This window comes from Bufo bufo, chromosome 2 (genome assembly GCF_905171765.1).
Source record: "Bufo bufo chromosome 2, aBufBuf1.1, whole genome shotgun sequence".
NCBI classification, from domain to species: domain Eukaryota; kingdom Metazoa; phylum Chordata; class Amphibia; order Anura; family Bufonidae; genus Bufo; species Bufo bufo.
Genome location: NC_053390.1, coordinates 601,284,962 through 601,305,328, shown reverse-complemented (window position 1 = coordinate 601,305,328; position 20,367 = coordinate 601,284,962).

Here is a 20,367-nt window from a genome sequence, read left to right as displayed (position 1 = left end):
AACATCACTATATTCGCTACAAAAAGCACATGTCCGATCACTATTACGCACCTACATCAAAAACTCTGATCTCAGGAGAGACCTCACATCATTTGAAAAGCTAATGGCAACCAAGCATCCCCCAAAACACTTGCTATCCCAGATATACAACCTCCTCCAACAGCTGAAATACCCTCTCAACAGAGTCTACATTCATGAATGGAGCAGAGACTTTGACATGAATTAGACAGAGTTAGATATCAAACATATGTACCGATTCTCACATGGCATTTCCCAATACATACGATTACAATAGAATTAATTTAAAATACTCACAAGATGGTACCTCACTCCGGTCCGTCTCAAGCAAATAAAATGCCTTAGATCAGACATTTGCTGGAAATGCACCCAATCCCAAGGCACCTACTTTCATATGTGGTGGTCATGCCCAGTACTACAGACTTTCTGGTCTGAGGTTTTGGAACTGATTAAACAAATATGTTTCCTACACAATTCTCCTTCCCCCATCTCAGCATTATTATTTTTTTAATAGTATCTTTTTATTTATTAATTTAGCAAAAAGCATAACAAACACATCAAATACAGACAATCATCAATTGAGTCCAGCACAAGTTATATACATGGGATCAATCATAACAGTTCCTCATGACCCAAGTTTATCTCAGCATTATTGAACATCATATTACAAGATATACCCTACGCTAAACGTAAACTCATACTCCATCTGACCTCTGCTGCAAAATCCCTAATTCTCCTACTTGTCCGCACAGATAAATTTTAGCTCACGATACCGCCCTCCCTACTTACCCCCCTCCCTATCTACCAGTCCCTTCGTCTAATTGTTCATTGTATGTTAACCACAGTATTACTTTATCAGATATCGCCACATCTTGACTAAACAATATGTTTAATGAGACCTCCTCTTCCATTTCACCCCCCTCCATTTCTCCTAACTTGACCTTGGAGGAGTTGTCTTGGCGAAGAGGCATTAAGATTTTTCCCTGTGATTGCTATTGTTTACTTTGTAATTCAACCTATCATTTATTTATCCTATTATCTTATAAAAGTCAATAAAAAGATAATTGAAAAGAAAAAAAGAACATATAACTGCACCACTGAACGGAAAATAATATATATATTTTTGCCACTAACACACGCCAAAAAGGGCTTTAGAACATACAACTGCACCGCTGAACGGCAAATAATATATATTTTTTTGCCACTAATACACACCAAAAAGGGCTGTAATTTTCTCACTTCACCACACAACGGCTAATAAGCCCTTTTTCCCCCACTAATACAAGCCAAAAAATGCTTTAGAACATATAACTGCACCGCACAAGGGCAAATAAGACATAAATATTTTCTTGTAATAAACCTTGTTAATGGCTGTATCAAACAGCACTTGCACCTCAATAACAAGAACGGTTTGCTGGAATTACAGAGCTGTATAATGGCAATTTGGATCCCCAGTCAGTGCAGCAAGGTGTGAAAGGATTTTTCCTATTACCCAGGCTGTAAACTCCTCTACTGAACCCTGTTCTGCTTCAATACTGTAGAATGATTCCTCCCTATCCTTTCCCTGAATTTCTATTCAAAAATCACTGCAAAAAATGCAAAAAAATGATACGCAACTGACAATACTAGCAAATTTCCCAAGCCGATGTTAAAAGCTGAGAACTTTGCCAATATCTTCCAGTCAGGAACATATCGGAGCCCCTCATGCACCACGTCACGGTGTCTCAGCACGCATGGGGTCCTACCACTCAACTGCCCGTGGTGTGTGAACAGGGTCTGAATCAGTGCTAGAAACCAACTAACAGCCAGACTTTCACATGCCTCCATAGTGGTATCTCCAATGCACTGTGAGGTAGGATAAAGCTGTGAGCCGCACCCACAACAGACCATGTGACACAGAAGGTACCAGGTGCAAAAGAATGTTACAAACAAAATAAAGTGGCACATTCTATACACATAAAGACAAAAAACTCAATGAAAAAAGGCCTAAACGGGTGAAAATGTTCCAAACCCAGACACTGTAGCATGTCTATAACCAGGGGAGCAATTCCTCCGCATGCGGTCCGCAGACAACGGCAACCCCCAGCAAAACATGCGTACAATGGAGGATGCCGGGGCGGACCACATGCACCACAAGAACATCTTACACAAAATGATACATTGTGCAGATGAAAAAATATATACATACACAAATCACTGCAAAAAATGCACCAAAATGATACGCAACTGACAATACTAGCTAATTCCCCAGGCCGATGTTAAAAGCTGAGAACTTTGCCAATATCTTCCAATCAGGAACATATCGGAGCCCCTAATGCACCACGTGGTAGGTGTGGTAGGACCCCATGTATGCTGAGACACCATGACGTGGTGCATGAGGGGCTCCGATATGTTCCTGACTGGAAGATTTTGGCAAAGTTCTCAGCTTTTAACATCGGCCTGGGGAATTGGCTAGTATTGTCAGTTGCGTATCATTTTGGTGCATTTTTTGCAGTGAATTTTGTATGTGTATTTTTTCATCTGCACAACAGACCATTTTCAGACTGTGCAGGTACACCCCCCCAACTTGTTACCTCCCCTCTGTACCCTTACTGCAGACTGCTAGCAATTATTCATAACTTCTAGTAGAAATAATAGAGGAATGGGACAACATACAGACATAAGAATAGATGCTCCAGAATTGTTAGCTTCATGCATTCCCTACATACTATTAAAACAGACATGTTAAGAGTGGTGAAAGGTCCTCTTTAAATATGAGACAGCTCCACAGTGGGTGGAGACTACTTCCTATAATGTCTCCAATACACTACACACAGAATAAGAAATCCTCCTACCATATTATTCTGCAAGGATCCCTGTGCAAGAAGTGTTTCTGAGCTTCCATCATAGGCTCTGGCAACAAAGCTAGATTAATGCAAGCCACACACACCGGAATACTGAAACATGTGCAGAACAGTCACTCACACATAGGTCACATAATGTGCACACATCTCATACATAGGAACATGGAGCACGTATGACAATAGTCCATAAGAAAAGACGCACACCAATGTATAACTTGTTGCATGCACCACTGACAAATAGAACTAATGGTGCACATATGCCACTCACACACAGAACACATGATGCCCATATGACACTGATACATAGAACACATGCAACACACACCAGTTATACATAGGCTCAAGCTCTCACAAGCCCAAAGCAGTACCCACACCTCAATCTGCACATGTGACAGCACCATTACAAAAGACTTTTTAATCATTCAAGATTTGACATCTTTTCTCATCACATGATTGTGGTTCTTTTGTAAACTTTTTCACTTTCATTGTAAGTAAATTCACACACACGTCTACGTGTAATCACTTGACTCTAGTTAGGCTACTTTCTGTGTTTTTGCTGTCCAGTTATGAGATCCGGCATGGGATCTCAAAACCACAGCAAAACGCTTCCTTTATTATAACAGAATATCCGTTATATCCGTTCTGAACAGATCCAGTTTCTTCAAATATGAAGAAACTGGATCCGGCAATAAAACCATTGTAAGTTAATGGGTGCTCGATCCAGCACCATTGACTTACATGGTTTTTGATGCAGGATCCTGCTTCTTCAGTTTCCCATGCCACACACAAAAATGCTGCTTGCAGAGGTTGTGTGTCCGGCATGGGAACGCAACAAACCGGAACGGAATGCATTCTGATACACTCAGCTCCGGTTTGTTCAGTTTTATCCCCATTGACAAAGAATGGGGGCAAAACTGAAGCATTGTGCTGCGGTTTTAAGAGCCTGTGCCGGATCTCAAAACCGGACAGCACAACGTAGATGTAAAAGTAGCCTTATCAATTAATTGGCTGATTGGGTAACTAAGGAGAAAATGACTTTCTCCCATGGGTACTATTGGTACTAGATAGTATTATTTAATGAAATGCATTAATAGTTTAAAAGCAATGTCATAGGCCAGTATGGTGACCCAATGGCTTTTTTTGCAGTAGTGGTTATTGAGTTCTTATAAAACGGTGTCAATATGAAATATGCATGAAATATGCCTGTTCTCCATTAGTTTCAGCCTTTTTCCCTTAATTGAATTCATGCGCAATAGGCTTTAGTTGTATGTACATGAAATTAGACTGTAAGGACTCATGTAAGTAGTTCAAATATTTTGTATTCAGACTGAAGATTTTATCAGTATGTGAACAATTGAAAGTAAATGATTCTCAGTGTACAACATTACAATATGTAATAAACCATTTAGTGTGACAAATGGAATATGAAATAGAAAAATGGAGTAGCTCACACAAATTTTGAAAGCATACCAAACACAGATGTCTTGCATGTCTGAGTACTTTTTTTCCCCTTCTCTTTGGCAAAAAGTAATGTAAGTTCAAAGAATTTCTTTGGGCCCACAAAGGAATTCTACTACAAAACGCTGTATGGTATAATTTTCCATGTAGGCATATACATTGCAACATTAAACACAATCTACCATAAAAGAAGTCTGCAAAGCATCTTAAAATAGACTCAGATATAGAAGACGAGAGCATCGTAGAAAGCGTTTAATGTAAACATTATTTCAAGCCATAAAAATACTAAGCAATAAAATTCTGTCTCAATTGGAAACTACTGTCTGCATATTTGCACATGAGCTGAGAATGCCAGCATTGCATCGCCAATTGTACAAAGGACTGGTCATATTGAGCAGCCATATCTATTATTGTCAAGCAACTGCTCATAAAAAACACCAAATAAAAAAGGGGAGGGTGAAATTTAAGATGACTAAAAATGCCACAGCTGATAGTTTTTATATTCACTGCGTTGTAACATCAAACATTTCAGACCAAAAGAAGTACATTATCGCTACTCCATCACCAGCTTATTATGATCGCTTTCCTCAAAAAGAATTTTAGGGATACTTAAGGAAATTTTATTGAGGGAAAAACTTTCTGCTAATATATCCAATTCTAAAGTATTCGGATATAGTCAAAATTGTCAACGTTTCCTCACGCAAACATCCAGAAAATAGCATTATGAGAGACAAATCCTATCTTCGCTGTTAAAATTGAATCTGATAGTCATCAAGAACAAAATAATAGGTCAATATAGAGAAAAATCAAGACTGTCTCTATGTCTACATTAGTGTATGGTGCATTGACACTGGAGGGGAGGTTTATCATCTCCCTTGCCCCAGAAAAGTGGCTTTAAAAAGTTTAAAACTGTGTGATTGTGACTTTAGAAATGCGCCTTTTTGAAAAAAAAAAAAAAGTTGCAAGAGCTTCTTTTTACACTGCCCTCACCACTTATCCAAAAGGGAGTGTGACAAATTTATCTTCATGTACACCAGTTTTCTGGTGCACATGAAGCCAGAAATCTAATCAGAGCTACCGTAGATTTCTGTTTGGGAGTACAGACTGCCGGAGGATTTGACTGATTTATGACGAGGCCTGCTCCTCCTCATACAGTAAATTAGGAGTACAGATGAGCGAATCAAATCCAATGAAGTGGAATTCGATCCAAATTTCAGTATAAATTCGATTCACTGTGAAGCCGAATTTCCTCGTGCTTCGTGGTAGCAAATCAAATTAACCTGAAATAATGTAAAAAACAAAAAATAAATCATACTTACCTCCTCTATTTGCTCACAACGGACCGGCCGCCACCATCTTGATTGAAGACCTCGGCCGAAATTCCATGCATGACGTTATTTTGGACGCGCTCCTGGTGCCGGCTTTCTCACTGCATCTGCGCCGACTACGTCACAGTGAGGAAGCCGTCACCAGGAGCGCGTCCTTCACTCACTGCGCCTGCGCCGAATACAGAAGTGGACGGCGCAGGCGCTGGATTTCGTCAGCGATGCTGCGAACTTGGACATCAATCAAGAGGAGCGGAGCGGGCTAGACGGAGGACCTGGGCGGGATAAATGGTTGGTAGACCGAGCCTCTAGGTGCTGAATCAACGCCCACATAGCACCTAGAGGCTCATTAGCATATTGTAAAAGTTTGTTTTTTAGGACAACGGCCGCAGGGACAAATGTAAAAAGAGCACTGTTATGTACTGCTGACAATAGCATATCGCTAATGTCAGTCAGCTACATAACAGAAACTCTGATGGTAGAAGCCCTTTAAAGAAAATACGCAGTAAAATTCTGTTTTTTAAAAGGCATCTGTCAGCTGACCTGTTACATGTGCACTTGGCCGCTGAAGGCATCTGTGTTGGTCCCATATCCATATGTGCCCGCATTTCTGAGAAAAATTATGTTTTAATATATGTAAAAGAACCTTTAGGAGCAACAAGCGTGCTGCCATTACACTTTGAGGCTCTGCTTTCTCTATAACTTCGATTGACAATTTGATCACGCCTGCCTGGCCCTATCAAGTGCAGAGGGCGCAGCAGTTGCAGAGAAAGCAGAGCCTCTAGGTGTAACTGCTATGCCCTTGTTGCTCCTCATTTGCATATATTTAAAAAAATTCTCAACATGGTGGGTACATATGAACATGAGAAAAATACAGATGTCTTCAGCTGCCAAGTGCACATGTAACAGGTCAGCAAGTTTCATAGGTACAAATCTGTTGACAGGTGCCCTTTAATGAAAAGTGTGATCTGTACAGGTACTCTAAAACCACAAAATAAGCCAATAATTAATATAAAACATAGTAATAGAATTCACAAGATGTGAATTAAACATGATTTAAACACCTAAAACCCATATGTCTCCATTGATTATATAAAAAAATGTTGTTGTCAGAAGAAAGATCGCAAATGCTTCACCCAATAGATTATACTAACAGACACCATGATGCAACTTTGTGTCATCCACTGATATTCTGGAAAATGTAATAAATGTGTCCTTATGTTGGTAGATAAGCTTCTCTGAAAACTAGAAGCTTACCTTAAAAAAAATAATAATAATAATTATTGGGAACAGAGATGAATCAATCTATTCAACATGAATTGAATTTGTAATGAATTTCTCCAAAGATTCTGATTTCAGCAAATCCAAAACAGGCCATTTTTTAATGGGGAAAAAAAATCTGAGAATGCAGTATGTTTTTAAACAGGCTGTTTGTTTCCACCATCTATCATCCATTTTCCCATAGTCATGTACACTAATAGAAATGAAAAAAGAACATGTGGAAAACTTAAAAGTGTTTTCCAAGATGTTGATACTGATGATCTATCCTCTGGATAGGTCATAAGCATCTAATCGGTGGGGGTCCGACACCTGGGACACCCGCCGATCAGCTGTGCGAGAAGGCAGTGGTGCTTGCAGTATCGCTGCAGCCTTTTCACTACTTTACCTAGGCAGAGTGATGACACGTTCATCGGTCACATGGCCTAGGCGCAGTTCAGCCCCATAGAAGTGAGGGCTGAGCTGCGATACCAAGCAAAGCCTCTATCAAATGGATGGCACTCACAGGTACACTGGTGCCTTCGCAAAAAGCTGATCAGTGGGGGCCCCAGGTTTCAGAACCCCACCGATCAGATACTGATGACCCATACTGAGGACAGGTCTTCAGTATTAAAATGTCATAAAACCCTTTTAATTCAATTGAGCTGCTAAACTGCTAGTGGAGCTTGGATAATGATCACACAACCAAGGTGTTGAACCCTTTATTTTGGTTTCTGCAGCAGGGTATACTGAGTCAAAAAAGGTATTACAACTGGTCCCACAATGTCCTGGACATTTCAAAGGCTAGTCAGCTTTTCCTCCATGAACACCAGGCAGAAATGGCCATGGTAGCTAATGATGCTCCACACAACTCTTATGTGGCCATCAAAAGCAACAATAGTGTTCAGGTAGTGTGCCTAGGTACTAATTATGGCGGCATCAGAGTTTACTGGCGTGCTGGAGAGTCTCTACTGCCATCATGCATAGTGTGGAGACACACATGACCAACACTAGATGTCATTATGTGGGGTGCCATCAGCTACCATGGCCATTCCCATGGCTATTCCAGGTGTTTTTCACTTTCTCAAAGTCTATGTTTTTGGCACTTTGACATTACTAATGTTTTTTTGGCATTGAACTTCTTAAAATGAGTTGGATTCCGTCTTTGAAGACCTCAGAGTGTCATACACGACTTTTCAGGACAATTGGGGCACTATCAATTCAGACCAAATTTATTTGGCTCAAATCAAATCTGGCAGCTTCTTCCACCAAATTAGACTGGAAATGAATTTTGTAAAATTTGTCCATTTGTAATTGGGAGCGTAAGGGTAAAATCATACACTGTAGCTATGCTGCAGATTTTCGTTTCAAATTTGCATAAAATAAAAGTTACGGATTTACCTTTTGTAATCTAAAAAAATTTGCGAATACCGCATAAAAATCACCAAGAATGATACAGCCAACTAAGGTTTACAGACCCCATTATATAGGCTGAAGCATAGAGCAGTCCTGTTTGTTTCCGATTATATGAATAAATTTCAAATATATATATACAAATAAATATATTCACCCTTTGGATCGCGGCAACCGTTATCCTTCAGGTATCTAGCAGCGGCTCTGTGTGCAGCTGTTCACAGAGAAAGGACATACTGTGACAGCGCAGATACAACTATTGAAACTTCAAACCTATTATGTTTCCGATTATAGCCTGAGATGTCCCATGTGATCACCAGTTTGGGGAATCAGTGGCACCTTTACACAGCAATTATTAGTACCAGCGTTCATACAAACATTTGCCCAATTGCTCAAACCTTGTACAAGAGCTCTAAGTTTCTTGCTCCTAAGTTTTAAATTGGATTTCTGTTAAAATGGTTGTTTTATAAGACAAATTTCAGATAGAAGCTAGCCTGGTTATCAGCTAATTGCTGCAGGTCCCGCTTTAGAAATCCCCACGGATTACTTACTATGCAAAGGAAGCTACAGCCAGATTAATGGAGTAGATTCCAGCAGACCAAGAGACAATCATGGAAGGTGTCCTAGTGAGTGGTTTCTACCTTAAAGGGAACCTGTCATATGGATATTTGATTATAATCTAACAAATTATATACAATCATTAACTACTAAAAAGTACCTTAGATGTATTGACTTACTGGTTTGACAGATGGTTACTTCATAATCATAATATATATATACAAACTTGCCACATGCCGCATGCTAATGAGTTAATTGGAGTCCAGTGTGACGTCATTGAGTCCAGCGTTTATTTAATTAACAGCTATAGCCACTCCCCTGCCCACCTGCTGCTGGTTCATATGGAAAATAACTGTCATTCAGCAGCAGGTGGGCGGGGAGAGTCAGGAGCTCATGAATATTCATGACTCGTCATTATCAGCTGGAACTTTTCAATACAAGATGTTGGCAGATTGACTGGGTCAATTAAAGAAAGTGACCCAGCATTTTGCTAAGAGAATCAGTCACTTATTTATGTTGCCCTTAGTTAGGACACCATAAAACTGGTGACAGGTTCCCTTTAAGTGATAGATAATGCAATCTTACTATTACATTACTCCTTTCTGCAAAGTGAGCAGCACTGACATTAAATACATAGTATGGAAGTCACCAGTGAATAAGACCAGAGATAGATTTATTTTAGAAACCTATGTACGGTACTTTTTGTTTCCATTTTTTTATTTTGCTTTCTATATCTTAATTAAATATTGTCCAACCTGTAAGCAGCCCCTTAGATAATGAATGAAGGCTGCTGTTTAGTTTAGAAGGCTACACTGTAATTGAAAAATAAAGGCTTCTGTTTAGTTTAGCAAGTTAAAATGTAATTCCCTGACTGATATCAGATCACTTCATTAGATGTACTGCCACTGCCCAGCTGGGCCTCTATGACAACATAGCAAGATATAATCACCCTGTGCTACACAGAGCTAATATTTTCTACCTTGCTGCCATGCTGTCCCCAAACAGAGGACAATCTGGTAGTGCTAAATGTAATCATTATGCTTCAAATATCAGTCATAGTGTGAATCACTGAATGTTTAATATGTTTAGAGGTCAAAAGAAGAGCTTCAAGCCTCTGCAGTTAAAAAACCACTTGGTTGCATTTCACTAATTGTCAGAACTTTGCATGCTATGCCATGCACCCTTATTTCCAGCTGCAGTCATAAACTTACATTTTGTAGTATACAGTTTAGGTGAAAAGTGGCTCAGTAGTGAAGAGGTTAATCATCCGTTTTTGTTTGTTGTTCATTTTATATCCAAACTGTTGGAATTGTATTGTTTTTGGGTAGCACACAAAATTATATGTAAAGGATAACGAATTTAGGCCTAAATTTATTTCGTATTTTTTGTCTCCACACTTTTTCAAAACATTTTTTAGAGGAGGTCAAACCAGCATATATACATGATTTCTACACCAATACACAGCATAGTGCACAATATTATCTGAGAGGCTCAAAAATGTCAGGGCTACGGAAAGGTTCCAAACAAGATCCAGAGAAAGATTGTGGGTAGTAGCAGCATCAGCTATCCAACCAGCAGTATTGCTAATAGTAAGCTGCAGTTGTCCCTGACGGCTTCGGAGAAGTGCAAGAGGATGAGATTGTGCATTGGATGGCTCTCAGTCACAGTAGGATGATGTGGAGGTGACTTTGACACTGTTCTGTGGAGCCAGGGGTCATAGCGTTCCTCCTGCTCCTCCTCCTTGCGGCCCCAGAAAATGCTTTCATAGAGCCATCTTGGTCTTAACTACCCATTCATAAAGGTGTCTTCCTTTTTCCTAAAAATTGCCGGATAGTCAAGAGAGTCTACCTGCTGACGACTTGTGTGAGAGTCATGACTGCTTGAGCTGCCCTAAGGAGGAGGTTGAAGAGGAGGCTTTGGATCCAATGCATAGCTGTGTTGATGGAGGTGGTCATAGTGACAACTGCATCCATGGCATTGGCAATGGGGGCAGTGACAGTGACAGTCAGGGATAACTCAGAGCAGGGAAGGGGGTCCCAGGAGCCCACCATGATATTTCATAGTCTGATAAAATCGGCAAGGAGGGTGAGGACTCTGATGACGATTGTGTGCTGGACAGGACAGGGGAGGCATATCGGGGTGCTGAGGAGGAGGCAACATCAGTGGAGAAGGGTGGTGGCAAAAGCAATAAAGAGCAGAGGCCACATATGTCCCAAAAAACCACCAGGACCACATCTGGTTCAGGATCTGGTGATTCCACTGACACTGTGGGTGGGTTAGGCCTCTTATAACTGGGGATGTAGCTGTGTTCAGAATTAAGCAATCACATTCAAAATCATGTTAAATAGGAGTCAGCATACACCTGCCATCATTTATAGTGCCTCTGATTAACTCCAAATAAAGTTCAGCTGCTCTATTGTCTTAGTCGCATCCCACAGCAAAAGCCATGGTCCACAGGGAGCTTCCAAAGCATCAGAGGGATCTCATTGTTAAAAGGTATCAGTCAGGAGAAGGGTACAAAAGAATTTCCAAGGCATTATATATACCATGGAATACAGTGAAGACAGTCTTCATCAAGTGGAGAAAATATGGCACAACAGTGACATTACCAAGAACTGGATGTTCCTCCAAAATTGATGAAAAGACGAGAAGAAAACTGGTCTGGGAGGCTACCAAGAGGCCTAGAGCAACATTAAAGCAGCTGCAGGAATATCTGGCAAATACTGGCTGTGTGGTACATGTGACAACAATCTCCCGTATTATTAATATGTCTGGGCTATGGGGTAGAATGGCAAGACGAAAGCCTTTTCTTACAAAGAAAAAGATCCAAGCCAGGCTACATTTTGCAAATGTCTCACAAAAGCATGTGGGAAAAGGTGTTATGGTCTAATGAAACCAAGGTTGAACTTTTTGGCCATAATTTCAAAAGATATGTTTGGCGCAAAAACAACACTGCACATCACCAAAAGAACACCATACCCACAGTGAAGCATGGTGGTGGCAGCATCATGCTTTGGGGCTGTTTTTCTTCAGCTGGAACTGGGGCCTTAGTAAAGCTAGAGGGAATTATGAACAGTTCCAAATACCAGTCAATATTGGCACAAAACCTTCAGGCTTCTGCTAGAAAGCTGAACATGAAGAGGAACTTCATCTTTCAGCATGATCTGAAGAGGGCTGTGCACAGGAGATGCCCTCGCAATCTGACAGATTTGGAGTGTTTTTGCAAAGAAGAGTGGGCAAATCTTGTCAAGTCAAAATGTGCCATGCTGATAGACTCATACCCAAAAAGAGTGCTGTAATAAAAATCAAAAGGTGCTTCAACAAAGTATTAGTTTAAGGGTGTGCATACTTATGCAACCATATTATTTTATTGTTTATATTTTTTTCTTCCCTCTACCTAAAAGATTTCAGTTTGTTATTCAATTGAGTGGTGCAGTTTATAGGTCACATTTAGGGTCCATTCACACGTCCGTTTTTTCTTTCCTGATCTGTTCCGTTTTTTCAGGAACAGATCTGGACCAGATCTGGACCCATTCATTTTCAATGGGTCCTGGAAAAAATCAGACATTGAGCTGTCCGTTTTTTTCCAGGACCCATTGAAAATGAATGGGTCCAGATCTGGTCCAGATCTGTTCCTGAAAAAACGGAACAGATCAGGAAAGAAAAAACGGACGTGTGAATAGACCCTAAAGGTGGAAAAAGTTCTGAAATTATTTATGTGTGTAGACTTTTTATATCCACTGTATATATAATACAGATAGTTAGTGGGAGATAGTCAGTGTAGGTTAGATCGTGATATAGTGTAGCTGATAGGTTCTGCTGTCCATACATACATGCTACATACAAAGTGCTGTCACAAGTTCACAACAATACTTAGTATTCTACCAAATATTCGCAAAATATTGTAAATTCGAATATTGCCCCTGCAGCTCATCACTACTTCTTATGTGGCATGCTGCACTCCATGGTAGACACCAGAAGCAGCTTTTAGGGCAGGAACAGTACATGTCTTTCACGGCCCACTGGGTCAATGTTTTTTGCAGTAGTGGAGAGACAGCACCCCAGCAACATGGCCAGGTCCTTTTAACCCCCTCCCAACATGAGGCTAGCTCCCACAGCAGGCACTTAAAAGCTCGCACTACCCCTCCTTCCTATCAGATGTGTCAACACACACCGTGTTGGATCTTACTGGCCTGGGAGAGAGTAGCCACAGCGGAAAGCAGTTGCAGCTATAGTACATCAAGCAGTAAACATCCTGCTGGCTGTCACCCAGCAGACCTGAACCTGTGGGTAATAACACATGCTCCCTCGCTGGAATTCAACATTGCACATGCTCGAGCGTCTGTACGAGCAGCGGAAAGCCGTGAATGATTTTGTCATGCACCAGACCACCTCAGCAGGGAGCATGTGTTGTTTCCAGGTCAGGCAGTGGCAGCTCATGCCGTTCATGCTGCAGCTGTCCCTCATCCCCTCATATGTATTTTTGAAGAGACGTTGACGCTCATGCAGCAGGTGGCGATGAAGGAGGCGTAAGAAGAACAGCTAAAGCATCCTGCTGGCCGCCCTGTAGCTGTTAAGAATCAACAATGAAAAAGTCTGATGGGGAGGAGGAGGTTCTGAGACTTGAGGAATAAGAGGAGTCAGAGTTGGAGGACAAAGAAAATGACGATAAAGACGGTGACACCAACCACGACACCCAAGTCTCAGTAGGGGGCCAGAGCCAGAAAGAACTGGCTCCTCGAGCACACTGGCCAGAATGGTAACCTGTAGACTTGCTTGCTTACTCAGTGAGAGGCGATTCAGTGACATCAAGCAGTCTGATGATTACTGGATAGCCATGCTTTCAGACCTTTCAGCCTGCCACCAGCATGTCTGAAAGGGACACCCCTCTCTGCCTCCCCACAGAGTCCCCCTCCTTCCACCACCATGAGCAGCAGAAGTCGCAGCAGCAGTAGCATCAGCAGCAGCCATTTCGGTCTCTTGAAAATGATGGAGCAGTTTCTCTATGTGCCGCAGAAGGCTGAGGCCAGTCAACCTGCCAACAGTTCCCGCCTAAAATCACAGGTTCAAGCCTACTTAAACTGGCCAGTCTCTGGTACATACCCTGTTCCATGACCCCATGGATTTCTGGGCAGGCAGACTGGAACAGTGGCCCGAACTGGTATAGCACGCTCTCTTTCTTCCTTTTTGCCCAGCCTCCAGTGTCACCTAGAGGAGGGTTTTGAGCTCTGCGGGAGGCGTGGTGACACCCAAACAGACCAAGTTGTCCTCTGCCAGTGTCCAAAACATCACTTATGTCAAAATGAACCAAGCCTGGATTGGGGAGGATTTTTACACTCCTACGGTTGAGGACGATGAATAGATCTGGCCTTGCTGGCAGTGCCCCATCTTGCCACTGTTGCTGCCTGCCTGCCTCCATCATACCATTGCCACCATCATGCCACTGCTGCGGCCTGCCAACCATTATATTCTGCAAAGGAACTGCTGCAGCCTCCATCATGCCACCGCCACTATTATGTCACTGCTGTAACCTGCAAACCATTATGTTCTATACAGCTGCTGCTGCTGCTGCTGCCTCCATCATCTATAGTAAAACATCAAGGCAGCACTGCTTACTGAGCAATCTCAGATAGTCCAATATGTGGCGGTGCCTGCAGTGCCAAGTCCTCGCCTCTGGGTCTCCTCACAAAATCATAAAAGATTAAATAACCGCAGCACTCCAACGATTCAATATCTTCAAGGATTTATTATCACCGAATGCAGCAACGTTTTGACCACACTGGTCTTTATCAAGCTCACATAATAATATACCTTAGTGAACATCTATATATATATATATATATATATATATATATATATATATATATATAGAAAAAGAAAGTCCAACGGGAGCACCAACCTAAAAAGTGGGTGCAATATCCAAAAGGGGGCAACGGCAATCCCCAATAATATAATAGAGAAAGCAGGACTGCACTCCAAGTTGTGATGAAAATCAAAGCAGTTTTATTCACCCATATTATGGCAAATCTTGCGACGTTTCAGCTCATACGAGCCTTTCTCAAGCATAGAGATAGTGAAAGTGAAGACATATAAAGCGTTACAAAAAGTGTCCCACCCATCAGGGTGTGGTTACAATCAGCTTAAATTACAGGCATATGATACAAATATAAAGTGCATGTTTCCAAAGTGACTAGTGTCATACGTTCTATAATACCAGGATACAATCCCTTTTATACAGAACAAGACATATACAAAACTTTGTTCCAATTAGAATAATAAAATAGTGACAACATAATGAATAAGGATCCCAGAAGTGAAACCCGGAAAGCCATGGAGCCCACATATACCGTCACGTTCCCTGAGCGTCTCGATCTCCTCAGTGCGCATGACCAGGATGACACCATCGTGTGAATCACAATATGAGAATCGTGCGCATGCGTTCTGTAAGGTATCACCTAACATCGCCATCTTGCTTTTGGGAGGATTGCCCTATATATCCGTTCACATTCATCACGTAGATAATAACTAGACAGAGTATTTGCTCAAAGAAGTGACTGTAGAACGGAATACATAGAGAGTGTATAGCGGACCGCAGCAGGGATCTCCTACAGATACCAGTGTCACGACCGGGGTCCCCACCTCTCGGAAGGGATACCGGACCGTGGGGCCGTATATGTCGGAGGGGGACATCTCCATGAACCCCGCCGACAGCCGTAACCCACTTGCTGGAAAAAATGCGGTCATAGAGGGGTTATCCCTCACCATTACAGAAACAGCATCGCACTAAAAATTAATAATATGTCTGGAATAGCGCGTAGAAGACAGGACGCTGTAGTTGGTACTGGGCTGCATCGCTTCCAGTAGGTTAAAGCTCAGGGATCCAAATCCAACATTGTGAAGATTAAAAGATTCTAAAAAGGCAAAAAGAAATATAGATACATTAGTTCCCAAATGTATGTTCTATTGCAGTTGCAACTGCATACAATTCTTTCACAATTCTCCTGCACTATTGCATGTATGAGGAAAGTACATCACATACATATAGGGGAAGCAAGAGTGAGCAACAGGTCCACAGACCCCTACCTGAACTCTACATTTAAGCCTCTGGGGTGCAAGCTATCCAAATCATATATCCACCGCAATTCTCTTTTCTTTAAAATTGCTAAACGGTCACCGCCTCTTCTGTGAAGCACAACATGATCTAAAATCCAGCACCTTAGATCCCGCTCGGTATGCCCAAGGGATCTAAAATGTCTGGAAACTGGTAGATCAATGCGTTTTTTTTCTTATTGAATTCCTATGGTTGTTCAATCTCAGTTTTAATTCTGTAAACGTTTCACCAATATATATCAGGTTACAAGGGCATGCTAACACATAAATTACATAAGATGATGAGCAATTCAGGTGAAATTTAATAGGATATTCCTTATGTGTAGAAGGATGTATGAAGAATCTGGATTTGCATATATAGCGGCAATTGACGCAATTGAGACACGGGTTGCAACCAAGTCCCGATTGTGACAATGTTCGCTGTACGCTGATTTTCTTAGGGCCTACATCCGCTCTAACTAAGTGATCTTTAATATTTTTACTTTTCCGATATGATAGAAGGGGAGGAGACTTGAGTTCAGGTACGTCTTTGATAGACCTACCAAGGATGCTCCAATTATCCGTGAGGACTTGTCCCATCTCCACACTGCACACACTGCACACAGAGTATGTGGACATGAAAGGTATCCTCCGGATCCTTTGAGAAATGGATGATATCTTTTTTGTATTGTTATGTAAAATCCCATTTTTTTGTTCATCTAGTAATCCATGGGGATAACCCCGCTCCCTAAATTTCCCTGCCATCGTTTCCAATGTAGTCACTAGCTCGGTCTGGTCTGATACAATACGTTTAGCACGTAGAAATTGTGAGTGCGGAAGATGTTTGACTAAACTACGAGGGTGATTACTTTCGTATCGTAGAATTGTATTCCTGTCAGTTGGCTTGACATATAGGCCTGTATTAATTGAACCATCGACCAATCTGACATTGGTATCCAGAAAGGACAATTCTGTCTTGGAGTAAGACACAGTATATTGAAGGTCAGAGTCAATGCTGTTGAGATATGTATGAAACTCAACCAATTGTGGTTCTGTGCCTGACCACAGGAGGAAGACGTCATCTATGTACCGCCACCACCCAATGACATATTGAAAGTGGTGGGATACATAGATGAAGTCCTCCTCCATGTGCCGCATATAGATATTTGCGAACGTTGGGGCCACGTTGGACCCCATCGCAACGCCACGTTTTTGACTAAAAAAGGTGTCTTGGGAGAGAAAATAGTTATTTTCCAGAATAAGTCTCAGCAAGATATTGATAAAACACTTTGAATGTTGTGTAATGGATGAATCATCCAAATATTTATTGACAGCAGAAATGCCCTTCTCGTGTCCTATTGACGTGTACAAAGATACAACGTCAAAGGACACGAGAGTGACAGTCTGCAAATCACCAATATCCACTGCTCTCAGTTGTTGCAAAAAATGCCCTGTGTCCTGAATATATGACTTTCCAGCTGTCGAGAATTCTCGTAAAATCCTATCAAGAAACATAGCGATTCTACTAAAAACAGAGTCAGTGCCAGAGACGATGGGGCGACCGGGGGGGTCCACAAGAGTTTTGTGGACCTTGGGCAGTATATATAGAACTGGAGTAATGGGAGATGTCACCGTCAAATACTCCCTTAGCCCTTCATCAATGATGCCCCCGGCCACCGCATCGGACAGACTTTTTTTGATGATATTCATGATATGAAATTTAGGGTCATTCCGTAACACCCCATACACATCCGTGTCACTGAGTTGACGTTCAATTTCTTTTACATAATTGCACGTGTCAAGAACAACCACTCCACCGCCCTTATCGGCGGGTTTAATGGTTAAATGGGGGTTGTTCCTGAGCTGGGATAGTGCCTCAATTTCAGCAGTTGTCAGATTGGGTTTATTTAATCTAGCTGTATCACCAAAAAGGGATTTTAACTCTCTGACATCTCTTTTAACAGCAGAAATGTAGGCCTCTATAGCAGGCTCATCCACATAAGGGAGAAAAGTACTTTTATTCATTAAACCCAGTTTCTTGAGTGAAAATTCACTCGAGCATGTCAGTGTGTCAACAGTGTGACCCTTAAAAAACACTTTCAACTTAATAGAACGAAAAAAATCATTTAAATCCATTTCTAAATCGAACCAGTTTACCTTGGTACTTGGGCAGAATGTAAGCCCTTTAGAGAGGACACTGTGTTGGGCTACAGTCAATTCAACTGAAGATAGATTAAAGACTATTGTCTCTTTCTCTGGGATGATGCTTTCATCGATTGTAGTCTGGTTCGGTTGTATCGCTGCTTTCCCTTTTCGTTCATACCTGCGACCTCCTCTCCTGGTTCTTGTTCCTTTCTTTTCTTTGTGTCCAGACTGTCCCCTAAAAAAGATTTATCCTCATCTGAGGGTGACTGCATAACTCTTCTCCTTTTCTTGTCGCGGTTAAAACCCATAGATGGTGCATCAGATTGTATATGTCGCCTCGTTTGTAATCATCTGCATCACGCACCCATTTACTCCTTTTACCTTCCTCCAATTCCATCTGCAGCTTTAAAGAAAAAAAGATCCCTAGAGGAATCTACGCCCAAACCTCTTTCCCAACAATGATTTGTTTTGTAAACGTTTTGAAGTACTATCGAATAGATATTCATTGGACTATATTTTACTCAACATTGAGTTTCTACAATTGGAGGTTGCTTCACTTACGGATGAGTTGTCGGATGTTGAACGGGCTCTACAGGCACAATTATCTGCTGATGAAATTACGCAATATAAAGATGAAAGTAAAGACCAACTTAGTAAGCTGCAGATGGAATTGGAGGAAGGTAAAAGGAGTAAATGGGTGCGTGATGCAGATGATTACAAACGAGGCGACATATACACGTGGCAATCTGATGCACCATCTATGGGTTTTAACCGCGACAAGAAAAGGAGAAGAGTTATGCAGTCACCCTCAGATGAGGATAAATCATCATCCCAGAGAAAGAGACAATAGTCTTTAGTCTATCTTCAGTTGAATTGACTGTAGCCCAACACAGTGTCCTCTCTAAAGGGCTTACATTCTGCCCAAGTACCAAGGTAAACTGGTCAGATTTAGAAATGGATTTAAATGATTTTTTTCGTTCTATTAAGTTGAAAGTGTTTTTTAAGGGTCACACTGTTGACACACTGACATGCTCGAGTGAATTTTCACTCAAGAAACTGGGTTTAATGAATAAAAGTACTTTTCTCCCTTATGTGGATGAGCCTGCTATAGAGGCCTACATTTCTGCTGTTAAAAGAGATGTCAGAGAGTTAAAATCCCTTTTTGGTGATACAGTTAGATTAAATAAACCCAATCTGACAACTGCTGAAATTGAGGCACTATCCCAGCTCAGGAACAACCCCCATTTAACCATTAAACCCGCCGATAAGGGCGGTGGAGTGGTTGTTCTTGACACGTGCAATTATGTAAAAGAAATTGAACGTCAACTCAGTGACATGGATGTGTATGGGGTGTTACGGAATGACCCTAAATTTCATATCATGAATATCATCAAAAAAAGTCTGTCCGATGCGGTGGCCGGGGGCATCATTGATGAAGGGCTAAGGGAGTATTTGACGGTGACATCTCCCATTACTCCAGTTCTATATATACTGCCCAAGGTCCACAAAACTCTTGTGGATCCCCCGGTCGCCCCATCGTCTCTGGCACTGACTCTGTTTTTAGTAGAATCGCTATGTTCCTTGATAGGATTTTACGAGAATTCTCGACAGCTGGAAAGTCATATATTCAGGACACAGGGCATTTTTTGCAACAACTGAGAGCAGTGGATATTGGTGATTTGCAGACTGTCACTCTCGTGTCCTTTGACGTTGTATCTTTGTACACGTCAATTGGACACGAGAAGGGCATTTCTGCTGTCAATAAATATTTGGATGATTCATCCATTACACAACATTCAAAGTGTTTTATCAATATCTTGCTGAGACTTATTCTGGAAAATAACTATTTTCTCTTCCAAGACACCTTTTTTAGTCAAAAACGTGGCATTGTGATGGGGTCCAACGTGGCCCCAACGTACGCAAATATCTATATGCGGTACATGGAGGAGGACTTCATCTATGTATCCCACCACTTTCAATATGTCATTGGGTGGTGGCGGTACATAGATGACGTCTTCCTCCTGTGGTCAGGCACAGAACCACAATTGGTTGAGTTTCATACATATCTCAACAGCATTGACTCTGACCTTCAATATACTGTGTCTTACTCCAAAACAGAATTGTCCTTTCTGGATACCAATGTCAGATTGGTCGATGGTTCAATTAATACAGGCTTATATGTCAAGCCAACTGACAGGAATACAATTCTACGATACGAAAGTAATCACCCTCGTAGTTTAGTCAAACATCTTCCGCACTCA